The 19,814-nt window shown below is 37.0% G+C and overlaps 1 long non-coding RNA gene across 3 annotated transcripts in view; it reads right to left on the bottom strand.

Annotated features, from left to right (window-relative positions):
• Positions 1 to 7,593: 7,593 nt before the first annotated feature.
• The window catches only part of LOC148782985 (uncharacterized), a 30,294-nt gene continuing 18,073 nt past the window's right edge, over positions 7,594 to 19,814 (bottom strand). For all 3 annotated transcript variants that reach the window (XR_016051824.1, XR_016051825.1, XR_016051823.1), the window contains one exon: positions 7,594 to 11,978. This is a non-coding gene — a long non-coding RNA (uncharacterized LOC148782985). The remainder of the gene's footprint in view (positions 11,979 to 19,814) is intronic.

The following is a 19,814-nucleotide window of genomic DNA, read 5'->3' as shown; positions in this document are numbered from 1 at the left end:
AAATGTTGCTTGAGGGCCAAGCCAAGAAAGGCATGGCCTAGCTCGGCAGGATTGAGCTTGGGTTGGCCCTCAAGGGAATAGGGTTGAGCTAGGTGTGGAGAGTCTCAGGTTTATCTTAAAAGACTTGGTGTTTTTTAATGTACAAACTTGCTTTTTATAGATAAATTATAAATGAGAAAAAAAAAAAAAATACATATACCCAAACTTACTATAAAATACAAGATATTGTACCTACCTTTCCCATATCTATTAATTACAATATACAACTTCCATATTGGCTTGATAAACAATATATATTTTCCTTTCACACTCCCCCTCAAACTTAAATGCAATGAGAGAGAGCAACTTGTGGAAACGAGCAGTTGGATCTTTAGGTGTATGCTCCGTTTGCTTGATCAAAAAGCATGGAGAAACAGTAAAACATGGCATGCTCAAGCAATGACAGATCAATAAGCCCCAGAAACAGAAAGCTCTCAGGTGCATACTCATATTGCTTGATCAACAACCACATAGGAACAACAAAACATGACAAGCTCAAGCAATGACATATCAATAAGCCTTAGAGGGAGAATGCTCAAATAGAGCATGATTGAATAAAAAACGAAAGTTTCATATCTTCTCCGAGACAGAATGACAATCAAGATTAGCTAAAAAAACATAATGGCACTTGGAGGAGCTAAAAGAACTCGGTGCATATCTATTATCGATTCAACAGCTTGTAAACAGACAGACATGTTCAAGTAACAGATTAACAAACTCGATCATACAAAAAAGAACACCATTGAGTAAGAGATTCAATCTTACAGGAATGGACACATCTAAGATGAATCTGGCTCTGATACCATATGAAGAGTCTCAAGTTTCTATAAAGAGCCTCAGTGTCCATTAGTAGTATGAATGTACAGAGTTGCCGTTTATAGATAAATTATAGATGAGAAAAAAAATAGAAATAAGTCACATATTCGTATACTATACTCAAACTTACCATAAAATACAAGATATTAAACGTACCCTTCTCATATATACTGATTAAAATATATACTTTCCATATTAACCTGATAGACAATATATAATTTTCTTTCAGGCCAAGGTTGGCCTGGACCGATGCCAACCCTAGTCAGGGTTTTAAGTGTGTCACACCTATTATAGTGAGTCCAACTTTTCAGCCTTGCGAAATCTAATTTATGTTTGGACTTGGGTTCCAAAGTTTACAGGTCTATCACCTATTGAATAGCACGATCATTAATTTGTAAAAAAAAAAAAAAAAACTTTAAGCATTAGGAGTGTCTATCTTTTGGACCGTTTTAACATTAATTTTTGGAAAAATTACATACATATTCGTTATATTTTGTATTATTACAGATGTATCAAATAGTTTTCGTTATTACATGTCTATCCGTTTTTTACCTTTTATAACGTAATTTTTTTTAAAAAAGATGACTTTACCCTTTTTCGGGTGTTGAACAACTGAAGTGAATGGTGTTTCAAATGTTCAACATCCGAAAATAGCCTGAAAGTTTAACGTTCACATTCACATTTTTGGATGTTCAACATCCGAAAATGTGACTGCGAAATTCCATAAGGTTTCGAGTTATTTTCGGACAACCGAAAATGAGATTGTGAACGTTAAACTTTCGAGCTATTTTCAGATGTTGAACATCCGAAAAACCCTTCAATTCGGTTGTTCAACACCTGAAAAAGGGTAAAGTCATCTTTTTTTAAAAAATTTGCGTCATGAAAGGTAAAAAATGAACAGACATATAATAATAAAAACTATTCGGTACATCCGTAATAACACAAAATATAATAGATATATATGTAATTTTCCCTTAATTTTTAAAAGATCCTGTAATTTGCTCTGATTTTGGAGCTCGAAATTCACAGATACGAGGGGAAAATATATCTATAACATTATAGAACATGTTTGAAGTCTTAAATCTCAAGCGCATGAATTGACCTATCAAGGTAATAGTTTTGTTGGGACCTATACTAATCGGCAGCGCTCTTGCAATAATGCGGATTACACAACACAATATAAAGTATAAAGTGCGCATGTGTGTATGAGTGGGGGACAATACACAAACAAAAGAAAAGCACGATGAATAAAGGTTTAACGTGATTAACTTTATGGGTTACTTCCACGGGATAGAGCCAAACAATCCACCATATAAATTGAAATTATAAGGTTTTAATGTAGCAAATACCTTCTTTCAACAAGCCTCCTCTTTCTAAATCACAAGACTATCTTTAAAAGCTTATGGTTCTCTTTAAGATTTTTTCTTTCTGTGCTTTCTTTCTTTCTTTCTTTCTCCCTTGCATTTCTCTTGCTTCTCTCTATTTAGATTTAACAGGCTTCGGCCCAAAAGTTAAAAATTGGACTTGATCATCTGACTTTTTTTTTTTTTTTTTTTGTCTTCCAAAGAGATGTCAAATGATTCTTATTTATAGACTTCCCAAAGACGAGTCATTTGGTCTCCAAGTCAATTGGGTACTATACCCCCACTAACTGGGGGTTATGACCAAATATATCCCCCCGCATTTCATGAAAATACCATGGGGGTCCCTGCTCTGCATGGGATGGGATACTTCAAACAATAGTTTCATGAGGAGGGGCCATATTGACTTGGTGGGGTGCTGCATTCCGACCATATGTATATTGAGATATCTGGCATCATACACACAATAATTTACATCACACTTCCTTTAACCGATGCATAAGGAACTTATTTCATTTCTTCCTCCTTCTCACTTGAAGGGTTTTGCCCTACACTTAGCTTTGAAGTGACTATCAAGTGGGAATTACTACAGGAGAAAATATATCATTAAAGTAGATGTCGTTTTCATCTAAAAACCTTTCGTAACCTAGCACACCCACCTAGTGCTTTGCTTGTGAACCCTTCTCTTCAGTCTTCAATCTGAATATCCACTTGTTATTGAGTATCTTCTTTCTGTTTTTGGCAACTCTATCAAGTCATAAGTGTTGCCCTTATGCGTAGCTTTAACCAACTCCTCTTTATGCTCATTAGCATGAGCTTTCTGATTTATCATTTACCCCCACCGATTACCATGATAGATTCCAATGAGGAGTACCTTCTTGAGGGTTTAAGTTCCTTGGAGGACCTTCAAAGCTCAATCACAAGTGGCACTCCCAACGCATGTTGCTCCCCTACTCCATATCACCTTGCATGACATGTCACTCTCATGGGATTCTTCTTCTTGCATGTCTCCCTTGTTTTCATCGTGTACCATGGTGGGAGGAACTGTAACAAGACCAAGCATACTACAACTTCCTCGATGCTTTAATGGTTTGTGTTCTTGAAAGATCATTGCGATACTCATCATTGTTATAAGGATATCATTGGCTTGTTGCCGAAATCTTATCCAACTGCTCTAAAAGAGTGCTACTCATTTAGCAGGCTACTTATGAGTCACTTTTTTTTGAAGTATATTGAGACCCTCCTCCGAACACAAAATTTTTTACTTACAGCTCAAAATATAGAGTTACATAGAATGCATTAGCTACCTTAGAAACACTTGAAAATACTAATACATGACTCCAAATTGACCCCAGGACAATTCCACTCAAATCGACACCCTGGAGATTGAGAAAAATACTACAAAATGCCTATAGAATACAATTTCATCGAAACATGAATTAATACAAACGCTTAAAATATAAGATTCACATAAACCCAATCTCCATGTACATAAGCAAGAACCAAGTATGTGTATTTAACTTAAAAGACGTGAAGCTTATGTTGCTCAATTTAACCAAACTTCCTCCTAAGATTTAATCAGGGGAAATGTTTCTACGTGACCTCAACAACATATAAGTTATATGCGATCCTACTTCTTAGTCGTTCGATCCGAATCGAATGGTTAGGATTGTTCATACCACATTGTTATGTCAAATATTATTTTATTTTTCATATGTTTTCTACAAAATATTTTTTGATGAAATTTTAGGCCTCCCATCAGAAAATTAGGGAAAACTTGCAAGAAAAAAAAGAAAAAAAGAAAAAAAGAAAAAAAAAAAAAAAAAAAAAAAAAAAAAGGTCAGAATAGATGACCAAAATGCCACTGCAATTTTTAGGGGTATTATGGTCATTTTTCATCACTGTTAATATTTTTTAATATTTTTATCATGTGCACCCTGGTTAGATCTATGCATGTCCTAACTTTTGCTTCAAAATTATTGTAGAATAAAAATAACAAATAAAACACTATAAGCCGTCTAATCAAGATCCAATGGGATCCAATGGCTAAGTGCTAGCTTGTGACATTGTGACTCAAGCCATCTCAACCATCTACTCAAATCTGATGGCTGAGACAAAAAGTCACATAAACTACATATGTGGGTAGGGTCGCATAGAAAAAGCCCTCCCTTTAACTATACCCTTTACTATACGCACTACTGATATTGCAAGATCATGGATCAAAATCAATCACATATAGAAAGTATACATCGAGAAGCTTATAGCCACACAATAGGTTTTCTAGAACATGAATTTCTCAAGTATAGAGTGCTATGAAGATCATGTGTGGGATGGAGCGAGATATGGTGCATGTGATGATCAAATGAGAGGCCAATGGATGGAGCAATTTTGGCATAGTAAGGGCTAGTTAAAATTAGTTTCTAAAGATGATAAGGAACACTTATTATTCTATGATGATAAATCTCAGAAAATTTCAGTGAAGCAAAACTCAGAAACGATGAATATAAGCCACATGAAAGTGAGATATAGTAAACTAGGCATGTAGGCAAAGCTTTAAGGCATGAAAAAGATTGAGATAAATGAACTTAGGAGAGCATGAGGGGAATTACTTTGATGTTGGGTTGAATTTATAGCAAGAGAAGGATGACAAAATGATGAAGAAAGGATGCCTTTGACTTGATCTCAAGCTTGGGCTCCAATGGCATCCATGGTAAGGGGGGCTTGCCTCTTCTCTCTCCTTTTCTCTCTTAGAAATTTCCTTACTCTCAAGGAGAGGGGAGTATCTCTCTTGGAGTTTTGATATTCTCCTTTTGTGTTATGATAAAGCTAGGATTAAGAAGATTATGTAGGAGTTTAATTTGGGGCATTTATGAGATAGATTTTGAGCCATGGATTAAGGACATGCAAGGGATGAGAGGGAGCTCATTTTCGTAGCTATGCAACTCACACAATGACTTATCATAGGTGCAGTTGTGAATTGTTACAATTTTATTCTCTTTAACCCATATTTCATCTCCAAATTTCCTTCATTAAGTGTGCATTTGAATTTGAACTTTGAATTCTCATGATTAATATCCAAGAAGAAAAGAGGGAAAATGGAGTGACCCACCTTCTTACTCTGCCTCATTCCCTCTCTTACTTAAACTTTATGTAAATTCATAGTTGATACTCTAATTTTCTTACAGTATGTTGCGAGCCCTCGCACACTTCGTGTCATGGAACACTCTTTGTTCTTACCGCCAACCAAATATCTTGTTCCAGATGCTTGGTTCTCCTTCATCAAGAGGCTCTCAATCTCCCTTGGTTGTTTTTTTTCCAGGATGGTATGTTTCTCAAGATGATCTCTACTCTCTTAGATCACAAGTCTTTCTCTCTCTTTATATGCAGAGGCTCTTGGTTCTCTCTAGGATATTGTCTTCAGGGGATCTCTCTTCTACTTTGAGTTTCTCTCTCCCTCCCTATCTCAAGGTTTTAAAGGCTTCAAGGGAAAAGTCACAAGCTGGCTTGAACTCTTCCAAATTTATTCCAAAGAGGTGTCAAATGACTTATAGGCTTTTCTTATAAACTTCCCAATGATTTCTCCCACAAGTCATTGGTGTGATTTGCTCTTCTGGTTCTTGCTCTCCAAGTTATTTGATCCACTCTCTTTAATATGGTCCCTCCACTTAGAATTCATGCCCAAAGAGTTATCCTTTTTATTGAAATACCATCACCTTTAGGGTCCCTCGTTTGTTAAAATTACTAGGCCGTTCCCCCCTCCTAACAAGTTTCCCCTGTAGTTTCAATGTAGATTAATTTGTTTCTTTATTCAATTCTCTCCCCCATGTCTCAAAACTTCTCCATGGGGCAAGAGACACGCAGAAAGAAATTTCATTTGAAACTCTGGTATACATCTTACAAATTCACAACTTCTATAAATAAATAAATAAAAAGCAAATTTGCCTTTCTAAGCTAGATTTGACATTATAGTCTCTAATTTGTTCTAAAATGTTATTTTTTCATTAAAATTTCTAGGCTAACTGATTTTTTTCTTTATTATTATTAGATTTTTCATTATTATTAGATTAAAATAAGACTAAGATAATGATGATTACTAGATTGCTCGTTAGGTTGAGAAGGTTATAAACCCAAAATTTTAACTCTTAAAACTAATTAGGGTCTTACTTTAGCAAATACACAGATTTGTCCACGAGAGAACAAAATTTGTTCAGTTGTCCTTTTATTCTATCTGCTTTCTAAACTCTATTTTTTAATTTCTTTAAGCACATTTGGTTCGCGGTAAATTGTCCTCTCTTAGCAAATCAGGTTCCCTTGAACTAAAGTTCATGGAAATAAGTTTCTCGAGTTCGTTTTTCATATATTTGTAACATATCTGAAATTCCCTATGGAATCATTTTTTTTTGTTTGGTAAACTTGGGGAAATATCCTTTTAAAATCTTGTAAGTAACCTGTTTTGAACCGTTCATTCCTCGATTGTACATTGATACATATAGATTTAAGGAGATTTTTGAAAATAAAATAATCATCCACGGTAGGACTAAAAAATGGACAACTCAGATCATTTATTGATTTATTATTATTGGTAGGACTACCGAAATAGCCCTCCCTTATATACATCCCGTAGTACATCGCTGTTATTTTTTTCTTTTTTTAACTATAACATTAACTATGCACTAATGTTTGGCAATATACAAAATTGACCTATAACACCTGTTCGGATGGATGATTTGATTCAAGTGGAAAGCTATAAAAAGACAAGATTTAAAAAAACAAAAAAATGACTTAAAAGAACAATTGAAAATAGTGAGAAGAAATATGATAAAATATAATGACAGAAGATATTGCCCTTGATAGAGTGAAATGTCATACCAAGACTTGTAGCTAACCCCATTAGTTAGGATGAAGCTTGAAAAATGATGAAAAGCTAGTTATACACTAATATAACTAGCAATGATACCCAGACCTAGCAATTAAGAAGTGAGGGATAAAAATATTATACATATATCACACCCACACAATGAATGCTATTTTCAGCCATCAAATCCAAATGAACAGCTAGAATAACTTCAATCTTAATATCACAAGTTAAAACTATTTTATAAATCATTTTGGTGTGAAATTTAGAGCAATTGCTCACTTCCCATCTGGGCACACCCAATATGAACAAAAAAAAAGAATAATAGTAATAATAATAATGACCAAACTATCCCATACTTGCATTATTGATTTAGTCATTTTTTTAAAAAAAAATGTTTCCATTTGTTTTTTGTTAAGTGCATCCTGTGCACCCCTACAAAGAATTGACACGCCTAAATTTAATATCAAGATCCTTTATTAAAAAAAACTTAACAATACAACAGTGTAGATGTGACATTATGATAAAAGTTATCCCAGTTGTCCATTTACATCGGATGGCAAGCAATAGCAATCGCATATGTTTTATACAGGTGATCTCAAATATAAAAATTTCCCAAATCAAAGGGTTTATCATACAATTCAAAGAGGCAATTTACAATTCACAATAAACTATCATCATGAACAACAGTTTACAAGGATTTCTCGTATATAAGGATCAGCAATTTACCTTTCACTTGGTAATCTAGAAAACATTTTATTTTATTTTTGAGCACGTAAGATCTCTATTCACGCATCAAAATAAGGAACTTGACCAAGTAAAATATAAATGCATGGCTCCTCTCAATTCAAAAACACCACTCTGAATGAACTGATTATCAGTCAACTCATATTTCATCTATGATTGGCTAGCTTTGGTTTTTCGTGCTCCCTTGCTTCAATATATATATATATTTGAGGAGGATGCTATATGGGCATTGGGCTCTATGCCAGCCTTTGAGCATTTCATTGAAGTTGCCTCCACATTTCTCTATATGAGACCGCTATGCTTCGTGCATTTATGCTGGCATTCAACGTTATCTGATCCTGAAGTCTTCCATCAAGTTAGGGCTTATATTTGGACAATACACAAATCTAGAAACCTCGAAAAGGAGCAACCCCAACGTCCAATAGGATAATAGTTCAATGGGCTGGCTGTTTGATGATCCGCTGTTCTCTGGAACATACTAATCAACTGTTCTTGCTACAAACAAAAAAGTCGACATCCAAATTCTGTCCCCAAGGGCCATGTTATTGAACTTGTTAAGTTGCAAACTTGCAACTACTATCCATGAAACTAAATGCCGACATAATTGTTTGTCAAAATATTATTTTAAGACTTCTTAGCTCTTAACATCAGATACTACTCACTTTTCAAATAAAAATAAAATAAAATCAGATACTACTCTATCAAATACCAAAAGCCAACGTACTATTCAATATGGCAGATCTCACATTCTCAAAGTACAAGCATACACCCATAAGAAACCTAGGATATCACACCATATTCCCTTTTGAAAGTGGGTTTTATTCATGTCTAGTGTAAACCATCAAAAGCTTCCAAATTTTTTAAAATCTGCCAAAAAAATAAGAAAAGAAAGAAAAGCACTGATATGAATGAAATAGCACCCAACCCAATGACCACCAAACATACAAATCATAGCCATAAATGCAGTTATAGATCACAGTAAACATTTATTCCCAAACTTAAACTACACGAAACAATAGAAATCCATACACACAGAATACGAACAACATTCAAAATCAAAAAATCATTAGCAAGCATGTTCGTCAAAGTTCTGAGTTTTCTTTAGCTATAGAGTCCATAAGTTCAATAAAACAGTGGCTTACAACTATAATTTTAATAACACAGCAATCAAACATCCCAAACTCATGCAGGTTCCTCAAGAAATCCATAACAAAAGCACTATTTCAGAAAAGCTACATCTTTGGATGAATTCATCCAAACCGAGCTACGTGTAAAAGAAAATAAAATAAAGTGAACATATCTCCATATCCCCTGTTTTTAGGTTTCATTTCCCAATAAACCTAAAGTTTCAAAACATATCGTAGGACATGGTTATCACGTATATTATATCTTCTAACCACCTAGACCAAATTTACTCACTTTGACCCTATTGTTTTTAGCCCAAACAAATCTTAAAAAGACATACCCTTTGTAAACCTCTCTCTTCACATGATTCTCCTAAAACTTCTCTCTCTCCCATGATTTCCCCCCAACTCTCTCTCTCTCCTCATGTCTCTCGCTCTCTCTCCACAACAATAGTTTGCTACTGGGGATTGGGGTGAGAGAATAATTTGTATAGGGAGATACTCCTCTAGAGAGAGAAAGCCCTATACTCCTCTTGGGCATTTGTTTAAGGAAACACTCCTCTATAGAGAGAGATTTCTATGCAATTGGGAATTTGGGGTGAGAGAAAAATCTGGTCTACAAGGTCTTAAAGAGAGAGAGAGAGAGAGGGAGCTCTAACATCTTGGGCATTTACAGACATTTGTGTTTTTAGAGAGAGGGGGGGGGGAGAGCGAGAGAGATGAAGATCCTCAAGAGAGCAACTGATGCCATGAAGGACAAGCAAAGCATCTACACGGCAAGGGTGGCAAGAAGGCTAGCCTTCACCCACCTTGACCTCGAGGCCGCCATTATGAAAGCCACAAGCCACAACTCTCTCGACTACAAAAACTCACACAGTTTTTACATGGGCTCGAACTTCCCGTCTCTCCTCTCCTCTCTCTCTCTAAAAGGTTGCAAGAAGTTGGGTTGTGGCTCGGTTTATTGCTCATTCATGGCGTCTTTTGCTCAAAATCTCCCTATCTCAGCAGGATCAGATGGCTCCTCTCTCCTCTTTCCATGACACATGCATCATGTCTTCTCTCTCATGGGGCCTCAGCGCTTTTGTTGGTGCCTACTTTTCTTCCTCAATGAGAAATCCTACTTCCTCAATGAGTTTTCATTAGAGAGAGCAAGTAGGTTTTTGGTTTAGATGGAGAAAGTGGGTGCTCTAGTTTAAAGAGAGACAAAGGCTGCGAAAAGCCCCAAGAGAGAGAGAGAATCACTCCAGAATTTGAAACACATCCATGAGATCCATCCCCATCATAACGAACTTTCAAAACATCAAACAAACTAAGAATGTAAAGCATCAGAAAATTCAGTATCTCATACTATCAAACAAGAATGTAAAGCATCAGGAAAATTGTTCATGAAATGATATTAAATTGTTCAAATGTAAGAAACCACATTACGATGTTAAATTGTTCCATTAAAAAATCATTAACAAAAAGCATTCACCTATACAACCGGGATTTTTAATATTGTATTCTTGTAAATTATTCCGAGTTTTTCAAAAAACATCAAATCAAGCCACTTAACCATACAGATTACATTTCAAAAATAATGTACTGAACAAGTTCTCTTACTATGGCTACTTTGTGATGAGTAGCATGTTGATAAACAGCTGTGCATAAAACTAAAACATACCTATCCAATAGCCAATACGATCTTCGTGCAAATTTGGGATTATCCAAGCCATGTGCATAATATACATGGATACTCTCAACATTACCAACCTGAACCGAGTACCATTTAATGCAGTGGGCACCAGTATTCAAGTAGTTCTAGTGTTGAAAGATATTCACCCAACATACAGACACATGCATAGAGAGCAAGTGAGAAAAAAACAGCAAACACAAAAAGCTCTTCTTTTCTTTTGGAATGTTACCTGATGAGAATAGAACTCTAGACATCACATTGTGGCACCCCCCCACCTTGACCATCTATACCTAGAGCCCATACTCAACTGAAAACATATAAACTTAGTTAGCCAAATGCTGCCACTGAATCCGAATAGGGATTTGATATCTTGCCAAAACAGAACTTCACCTTCACAATCCTCGTAGCAGTTTAACTGCCCACATTACATATCCTAATTTCTAAAAGAAATTCCATTTAACTCTAACATCTAAACTTCCCACCTTAAATAAATCACAATGCTAAACCACAACAATCTCCAATGCCTTTGAAACTGGCAACTGTATAACTTAGAATAGAAATTAGAAGAACTTACATCCTATCCACGCTCGTAATGCATGCTCAGAAGAAAAAATTATTAAGGAACCTATCAAATGAAATGTTGGGAATCAATAAAGAAAATATACATGGTGATGGATAAAGAGTGGAACCGATGAGCAAAATATGCACGAAATGGTGGATTGCAGTCTCTCCATTGCCATCCATTTTGAAGGATGGAGGGTACTCATTGGATATGGTTTTAAAAGTTCATTGAACTATTGCAGACCATTGAATAAAGAAAGTGCAGTACTGTAGTTGCTGGAAAAAGATTTGTCCCACACAAAAATAAACCATAGGGATTTTTAATATTGGGTGCAGTTTGTATAGAGCCTAGGATCTAGACAATCAAATTAGAGCCTACCTTCAAATAGTGTTGTGAAATGTGATTTCAATACTGAAAATCTTTGTGATAGCCTTAAAATATATTTACATATTTATTTATAAATTTTAAAGCTTCAAAAATAGTGTAGATCAACAGATCTATGAAAACTTGAAAATCAATGGTCCAAAAAATGCGTTACAAAATACACACTGTCTAAAACTTGAAGTCCATTTTTTTCTCATGCCCATGCATCTTGATGTTGAGATGATCAATTTGAGGATATTTGGGCATCAAAACAACCTTTTCTAGTGAAATTTTTGAGGTAGGCTCTAATTTGATTGTTTAGAGCCTCGGCTCTATATAAACTTTTCCCTTTAATATTTCATGAGCTTCTTGAACTGTCTTCCCATCTAGCTGCTTCTTCCAAACATGGCCATCTTTGGGAAAGTTCCTCGGCAACCTACAGTCAAACAAGACACTTGTATTGCCCAAGTAACATTACATGTAAAAAGGCTAATCATAATAGACTTTTCAACGCTATTTCAGAATGATCCACACAATTTTTAGTAGGGAAAATAATATATACCCCCCAAAATCAACTTTCTACACATCCTACCCTCCAATACTTTTCATATTGTACCCTAAACTCTGACGCTATTTTCCTTGTATTTACCCCCATGTCAAATAGTCAATAAATTTAAGGACAAAATTTCCTTTTTTCTCTTTCTTCTCTTTCTTATTCTCTCGATCTTTCACTCTCTGTCTACCTGCCCTCTCTCCTCTCTCCTTTTTCTCTCTCTATCCCACAAAGGGGTTTAACGAATCAAATGGCCCTCTAATGTTTGGGACCCACCAGAAAACAAAAGGGGTGGCCTGATGGTGGCAACCGGAAGAACAAAATTTGAGAAAACCTCCATGGCCGAAGGCCATGATTGCCGCAAAAACCCATGAAGGCCGAAGAACAGCCATTGCCAAAACATTTCCAGGGCAAAGAAAAGGCCATGAGCCTAACTTCGTAAGGGAATAAAACCCAAATCCCTTTGATTTTCGTGAAGAGAGAGAGAGAGAGAAAGAGAGAGAGAGAGATCTGTAAACATCGCAAAGAGAGCTTTTGCTTGTTGTGGGTTGTTCTATTAAAACACTGTTGTAGCCCTCAATTTGCAAAGAGCGGCCTCATATTGAATTGCCTTGGGTAGTGGTGTTACTGCAATTACCATTTGGGACTAGCCATGAGGCATACATTTTCATTTGTTACATCGACTTTTTTTCTTGTCAAAAGAGAGAGAGAGAGAGAGAGTAGGAAAAAATGGGGGGAGGAAGAAAAGCAAATAGAGAGGTGGGTAGAGAGAGAAAGAGTGACAATGGGTAGAGAGAGAAAGAGAGATAGTCAAAGGGCGGGTAGAGAAAGAAAGAGAGGGTGGGTGAAGGGGGTAGAGAGAGGGAGGGTAGAGAGAGAAACGGGTAGAGAGAAAGAGAGAGGACGGGTGGAGAGAGGTAGAGAGAAAGTAAGAGAGGGCGAGTCGAGAGACCACGTGTATCACATGACTAAAATGAAAAAGAGAAAAAAGGGGAAGAGAGAAGTGTATTTTGGTCTCAATTTCATTGACTTTTTTACTAGGGGGTAAATACAACAAAAAATAGTGTTGGGGTTAAGGTATAATACAAAAAGTATTGAGGGGTAGTATGTGTAGAAAGTTGATTTTGGGGAGGTATCTATAACTTTCCCTTTTTAATATGACGTTCTTGAAATTAGCTACCATACACCATCAAAATTAGGCTTGGATGGCATCCGCAGCTTGAGGATACACAATATCGCTCTACTTGGCAAGTGGTGGTGGTGACTAGCTACCCAAGATAACCAGCTTTGGATACAGGTTCTTCGACACAAAATTGCCTTGATCCCTCCATGTGGGTGCCCAACTGTAGGGCCAACAGCAGGTCTCACTCCTTTCCTCCCTTAGCCTCTTCAAAGTTAACATTTGCTTCCATACTGAGAGGGTCAACAAATCAGATTCTGGTCAGATCTCTACATTGGCCATGCCCCGCTTCAAGACTTATTCCCCTCCCTTTTCCTCCTCGCCCACAACCGTCTAGCTATTGAGGTTGACCACTTTGTAACATCGGGATCCTCCAAAGTTTGGAATCCCATCTTTAGGAGACCCCTCTCGGACCTTCAGATAGCTGAATTCCTCAACTTCTCTTCCCTTCTCCATTCCACCTTTCTCCCTCCCCTTGGGATGGACAAGATTACAAGGTGCCCATCTCCATCAGAAGCATTTTCAGTTCGTCTTCTACCACAGGCTTATACAAACCCCCATCTTTCCCTTTTCTCCGACCTCCATCATTGCCAAGGCATGGTCCTCCATGGCGCCCCCCAAGATCCAAGTGTTCAACTAGGTAACTCTCTTAAAAAGAGCTTTAACGGTGGATCAGCTTCAAAGAAGAGGGCAACCTATACCCAACATGTGTGATGTGCACCAACAACGAAGACTGCAATTGCCACCTCTTCATTCATTGCCCTTTGGCCTAGGAACTCTGGGGATCCCCCCTACAACTGTTCAATTGGCAATGGGTTACCCCTAAATCGAACCCTCTCTTTTTCAGTTCACTCCATCCCTTCCCCTAGCCCAAACCTAATATCCTTTTGTGGAAGGCGCCTGTAGTAGCAACTCTTTGGATCATTTGGACTGAGAGAAACAATAGAATCTTCCGAGGCAAATGGTCCACATCTGAGCCGTTGTTTGAAAAGAATTAGAACCTAAGTTGCCTTTTGGGCAACCAACCACAAATGCTTCAAGGGCTTCCCTCACTCCGCGTTCCATTAAAACGGGCAAGCGTTGTTGTACTCATGGCAGCCCCACATTCCCTGTGCCTCTTGTGGAGACCGTTTGAACCAGGCCAAACCAAATTGAACTTCGATGGTTGGTCTCTCGGCAACCCTGGCCCCACAGGCATTGTGGGTCAAATCAGAAACCACTAGGGTCATACCCCACTATCTTTCTCTTAACACATTGGGCATGCTGAGTCCCAATGAGCCAAGGCCCTTGCACTTCTCAAAGGCCTCAGAAGTTTCAACTCCTCTTGAAGCCCAATTCTAATCGTAGAGGGGGAGAGAACATTATTTTATGGGCCTCAGGCTCCTCACCTTGCCCCTGGACACTTACACACATCTTTGATTTAATCTCTACGTGTGCAGGCATATGGTCGTCTCTTGAAGCCACATTTGGGAGGAGGGCAACATAGAGGCCAACGCTCTGGCTAAAGGAGTCGCCAGCAACACAGTCTGAACTACATCTTTTAGGTCACACTATAGGAGTGTCGTTTCCTTTGGTCTAATTGTGCATAGCCCACCATCTCGGTGGTTTTTCCTATAGAGGTCTTGACATGTGGGAAGCTTATTTGTTTGTATAGAGCTCCCAGTCGGTAGGATGCCCATCTTTTGTATAGAGCTCCCGGTATTAGGGTAACCCATTTTCTGGTAATCTGTAAACTTCTTACTTAATAGAAATGTTAACTTCATAAAAAAAAAGAGTCGATATTAATTAAAACCTAGGGACATATATAATATACCCATAAAATCAATATGTGAGCCAAATATGATAAGATAGAAGATTCACGTAATTCCAGTTACAATCACCAATCATGAATGATCTAGCATGTGAGGACCGTCTACATTTCAAGATTGAGCTTTGTAATAACTAAGCTCAAGACCTAGTTATTTCAACTGGCCCTTAATTGAAGTCAAATTGATGTATAGCATAAAATGACATAAACATGATTTTGCGCTGCGACTAGCTTCATCTTCATCTCCATCTCCTTTATCCTTAAAGCCATATTCTCTAGGGGTGCAGGTGAAAAAGCATCTATTGGAGCACAAAGGAAATGCATTTTGAATAGCATATTTTTTCGCAAGGTAAAATGTCAAGAGCATGCAGAACTTAACACTTACTAACAAGAAAAATTGAAAAAAAAAAAAAAAAAAAAACCTTAATGATTTAATCACCTATCAAAAGTAAAAGTTTTTACTATTGTGATGTACCCTTCAAGTTGTGTCCAAAAATTTAAGTACATGCATGCAAGTTGCATCCGGAAAGCATATTTTATCTTTTATTAGGTAAGCAGGTTTATTTAGCCTAACAACATGTAGGGATACTGTTGAATATTTCAACCTTGGGCATGTTAAAACAGCATTTGGGGAATTTTATGGTTTTAAAGCACTTTGCTGATCTCTAGGGAGTATGATCCAAAATTGTGCTCTAGGGGTGTATTAGATTATTGTGGTCCCTATAGATTGTTCTATGGTTCCTTTAGATATAATTATCCAAGTTTAGGGATTTAAATTGGACTAAGGTTAGCTTTAAGGGTTAAGGACCTAGGAATAAAACAATTTAAAATCTTGTCTACGGTTGCCCCTCTTTGGCTCTCCATGTGTGAGTTGCAAAGAAGTAGATATTGTAACAATGGAAACTTAGAATCTTAAAATACGATAGTTAGACGGCTGCCCACCAGGTATGTCGGCATGTCCACCACCACCTTACTTAGTCACCTAGGATAAGTTTTGAGACTTGTCAATGTGAATTCAGACTTGAGTTGTTGAGCATTTTACAGTAGTTGTGTCACACCCCAAGTTTTATACTAAAATTCCTTAGATGTGACGATCTATTCTTAAGGAACAAAACAAATTCGAAATTTTTACTAAATGTGATGACCCTAATTTTTCTGAAACTGAAAAGTAATAATATAAAATTAAAACAAAATACATACATAAAGTGATGGTTCATTGTGTTGTTAATGCCCCATGGGACCACTCTTTGTACTACACCTTTCATTTCCATAGATTTTTTAAGAGAAATATTTAATTAAAATATAAGGGTATAATGTGGCATCATGAGATAATGATATAAGGTGAGGTGGCATTATAAGATAATAAGAGAAGATGATGTGGCATTATAAAATGATTAACAAAAAAATAAAACTAAAAAGGGAGGACACATGCCTTGACATGTGTCAAGTTGGGGAGTGTCCTCCCTCACTTTAAAAACATTCCCTCCCCCTCCTCATGAGCAAATGATGAAGCTCATCAAAGTTCCATATCTCTTTGCGTAAGTCTCTTTCTCTTTCTTATTATAATTATTTTTTTATTCATTTTATTTTTTTATTATTTCTTTTCTCTCTCTCCCTCATAATATTTTCATCACTTTCTCATAATAATATTATTACTTTAATAATATTCTCATAGAGTATTATCTCATAATGATATTATGATTTTAATAATACATAAAATAATTTATAAAAGAACAAAAAATAATTATAGTAAGAGAGAGAAAGAGACTTACGTAGAGAGAGAGATGGAACTTTGATGAGCTTCATCATTTCGTCATGAGGGGGAGGGAATGTTTTTAAAGTGAGGGAGGACACTCCCCAACTTGACACATGTCAAAGCATGTGTCCTCCCTTCTTATTTTTATTTTTTTGTAAATTATTTTATAATCACATCACCTCCTCTTATTCTCTTATATTGCTACCTGACCTTATATCATTATCTCATAATGCCACATTATACCCTAAATATTTCTCTTAAACAAGAAATCGGTGGAAATGAAAGGTGTAGTAAAAGAGTGGTCCCATGGTGCATTAACAACACATTGAACCATCACTCAAAATCATTTCTTTATGTAATATTTTGTTTTAATTTTATATTATTATTATTATTATTCAGTTTCAGAAAAATTAGGGTCATCACAAGTTGTAGCCTATAGATGTGTTGGTCTTTTGCATGTCCCCCGTCATGCCTTTGATCTTAGGTTTTCAAATTCAGATATAAGCACATAAATAAATTTTGGCTTTATTCCAAGTATCCTTATCTCTTGGGTTTCATGGTTCCTCAGTATTATGATGGTTGTGTTTGAACATATTCTAAATATGTTGAGGATTCTCCAACTTGCTTTTCCAAAGTTTTCTAGCGTGCTATTCCCAAGTTCAGGTCAAGCTTGTGATCGTACCACGTCATCATGTGTGGGTTGTTGATACGCTCCTCGTTTTCGAAAATTATTTCAAGAAAATTTTGAAGTCAAGGAGAAGTTTTAGAACTGATGCTGGTGTAGAGCCCTTTTAACCAAAGAAACTAAGGTTTTCACAATGCCTAAACACGGAAATTCGAAATCATCAAAGGCTAGGTTGCCCCTGGATAGGACTTTGAAAAATGAAAATTTAAGCAATTTATAAATGAAAAAAAAACAATTAAGTACTAGAAATAAAGAACAAGTTTGAAGAATCGGAGACTTCTGAAAACAATTTACCAAACAGTTTAACACAATGTAGCGCAGTTTAACATCATGCTAAGGATGTGATTACGCGGTTTAATGTCATGTTGAGGTTCTGATCACACAATTTAATGTGTTGAGGACGTGATCGCGCAGTTCAACATCATGCTGAGGATGTGACCATACAGTTTAACATCATGCAGAGGATGTGACCACACAGTTTAACGTCATGTTGAAGACGTTACTACGCAGTTCTACATCATGCTAAGGACGTGATCATGCAGTTTAATGTCATGTTGAGGATGTGATCACGCAATTTAACATCATGCTGAGAACATTTGCGTCACTAGTCGTTAATTGCACGAAGTATTATGCGTCACTACCTTCAACTACCTACTTGTTTCAGTAAGTCTTTCCGCAGACCATGATGATCTTCAAGATCTCTTGCAACTCTCTCGAAGTCAGTGTTTCAGGATCGAATTCCCTCAGAGATCTTCTTAGTCTCAAACTCTTATTTCTTGGCTTCTCCTGAGCAAGCCAAAACTTCATAGCAACCAAAACCATTCTTGAGGATGTCAAAGTCAAGGAGGTGGCAATCAAAGTTAAAGAGGGGGCAAGGGATGGGTATTCCCCCAATATTTAGGGTGAAAAGTTTGATAGGTTGCAAGCTCCTTCATCCCATGGTAGATCTTCTGGTTATGGTTGTTGCAGCTGGCTCGTCAACCCTAACATCGAGGCGCAGGTCTAGGAGATAGTGGACCTTTCTGATACCATGATTATTGGTCTTACTAAAATCATTGACAGTTTCTTGGAGAAAGCTAGCATCAACGTGGACCTCGAGGATCAAGTCAGCGAGAAGAATTTCCTCCTTGTTTAGAAGAATCCGGAGATTCATGGCAAGGATGAGAAGATTATGCAATTCCAAAAAGATCCCACACCACTCACATGGGTGCAAAGAGATTTCCGAGTGCTCTTGATTTTTTAGATAGGGTTATGCTTTTTTTGCCTTTTGTCTTTTTTCATCATGTCCTGCACAGCTTGGTCTACCATTTCGAATAAAGTTTAGTTCGGTGAATAAGCTTTAGATTTGCTTAAACCCCATTTCAATGGAGGAAAAAATTCATTTTCTTAATTAGTCGGACTCTCTTTTTGTGCTAGTTTGGATTCTTATTTGATGTCTTTTTTCTTCCTTTCTATCTCAGCTTAACCTTCTCAATCATCCTTAATTTGCCCCCAAAGGCAACTTGCAATTTCAGGCCCTAACGAAAGAATGACACATTATGCCTTATCTAGTCTATGCGATGCATAACGCGTCACATTATCAGTCCTCTTTTAAACGAGATGACTTTCCCTTAATGTCAATGCTTCTCGGGTCTTCTTCTTCTGAAGTAACATGATATTCATCATTGTCTCTAACCAATCTTTAGACTTGATGACTCTCTCCTTTGCAAAGCTTATCATCCTTCCCTTGATAAGGCCTCCTCTTTTTGTGCGAAGCAATACGCATCGGGGATTGTAAATACCTTTGCATCTCATAACCTTCTTGCAATGGCTATGTTTATCCTTTCTTATGCATCGGGCATAGTCATCAATCCACCACACTTTAAGAATCACGACCTCTTAACTATCTTTATTTTTTTTATATGTTTCACTATGAATCGTGAATCATCCGAAAACCTCCCTTGGGCTTGTATAAAGAGGGGTCTTGGATCGATTCTCTTTATCTGTGAACCTCCTTTCATGTTTCCTTCTTTTGTCTGACATCTCTCCTAAGGCTTCAAGGAAACAACCAAACTCCTCGAAAGACAAGGTTAAGGGGTCAGCCCCTCCCTCTTTTCCTCAAATGAGGCCTTTTTTGAGGACCTGCCCCAACATATTTCTCAAGGCCTCCTTGGAAGAGAATCTCCTCGTTAGGTTCAGGCGTATCCACTCATCTCTTCCTGGTTCAACTCCGTTATCATGCTGCAAGGGATTGGACAGAGCTGACAACTTTTCCAGCTACCCATTCAATGACTGGAACCTTCAAAATAGCT

The sequence above is a fragment of the Amborella trichopoda genome, chromosome 3 (assembly GCF_054954075.1).
Source record: "Amborella trichopoda isolate Santa Cruz 75 chromosome 3, AtrichopodaSantaCruz75HAP2 v2.0, whole genome shotgun sequence".
NCBI lineage: Eukaryota > Viridiplantae > Streptophyta > Magnoliopsida > Amborellales > Amborellaceae > Amborella > Amborella trichopoda.
This window is presented reverse-complemented; position numbering and strand designations above follow the sequence as displayed.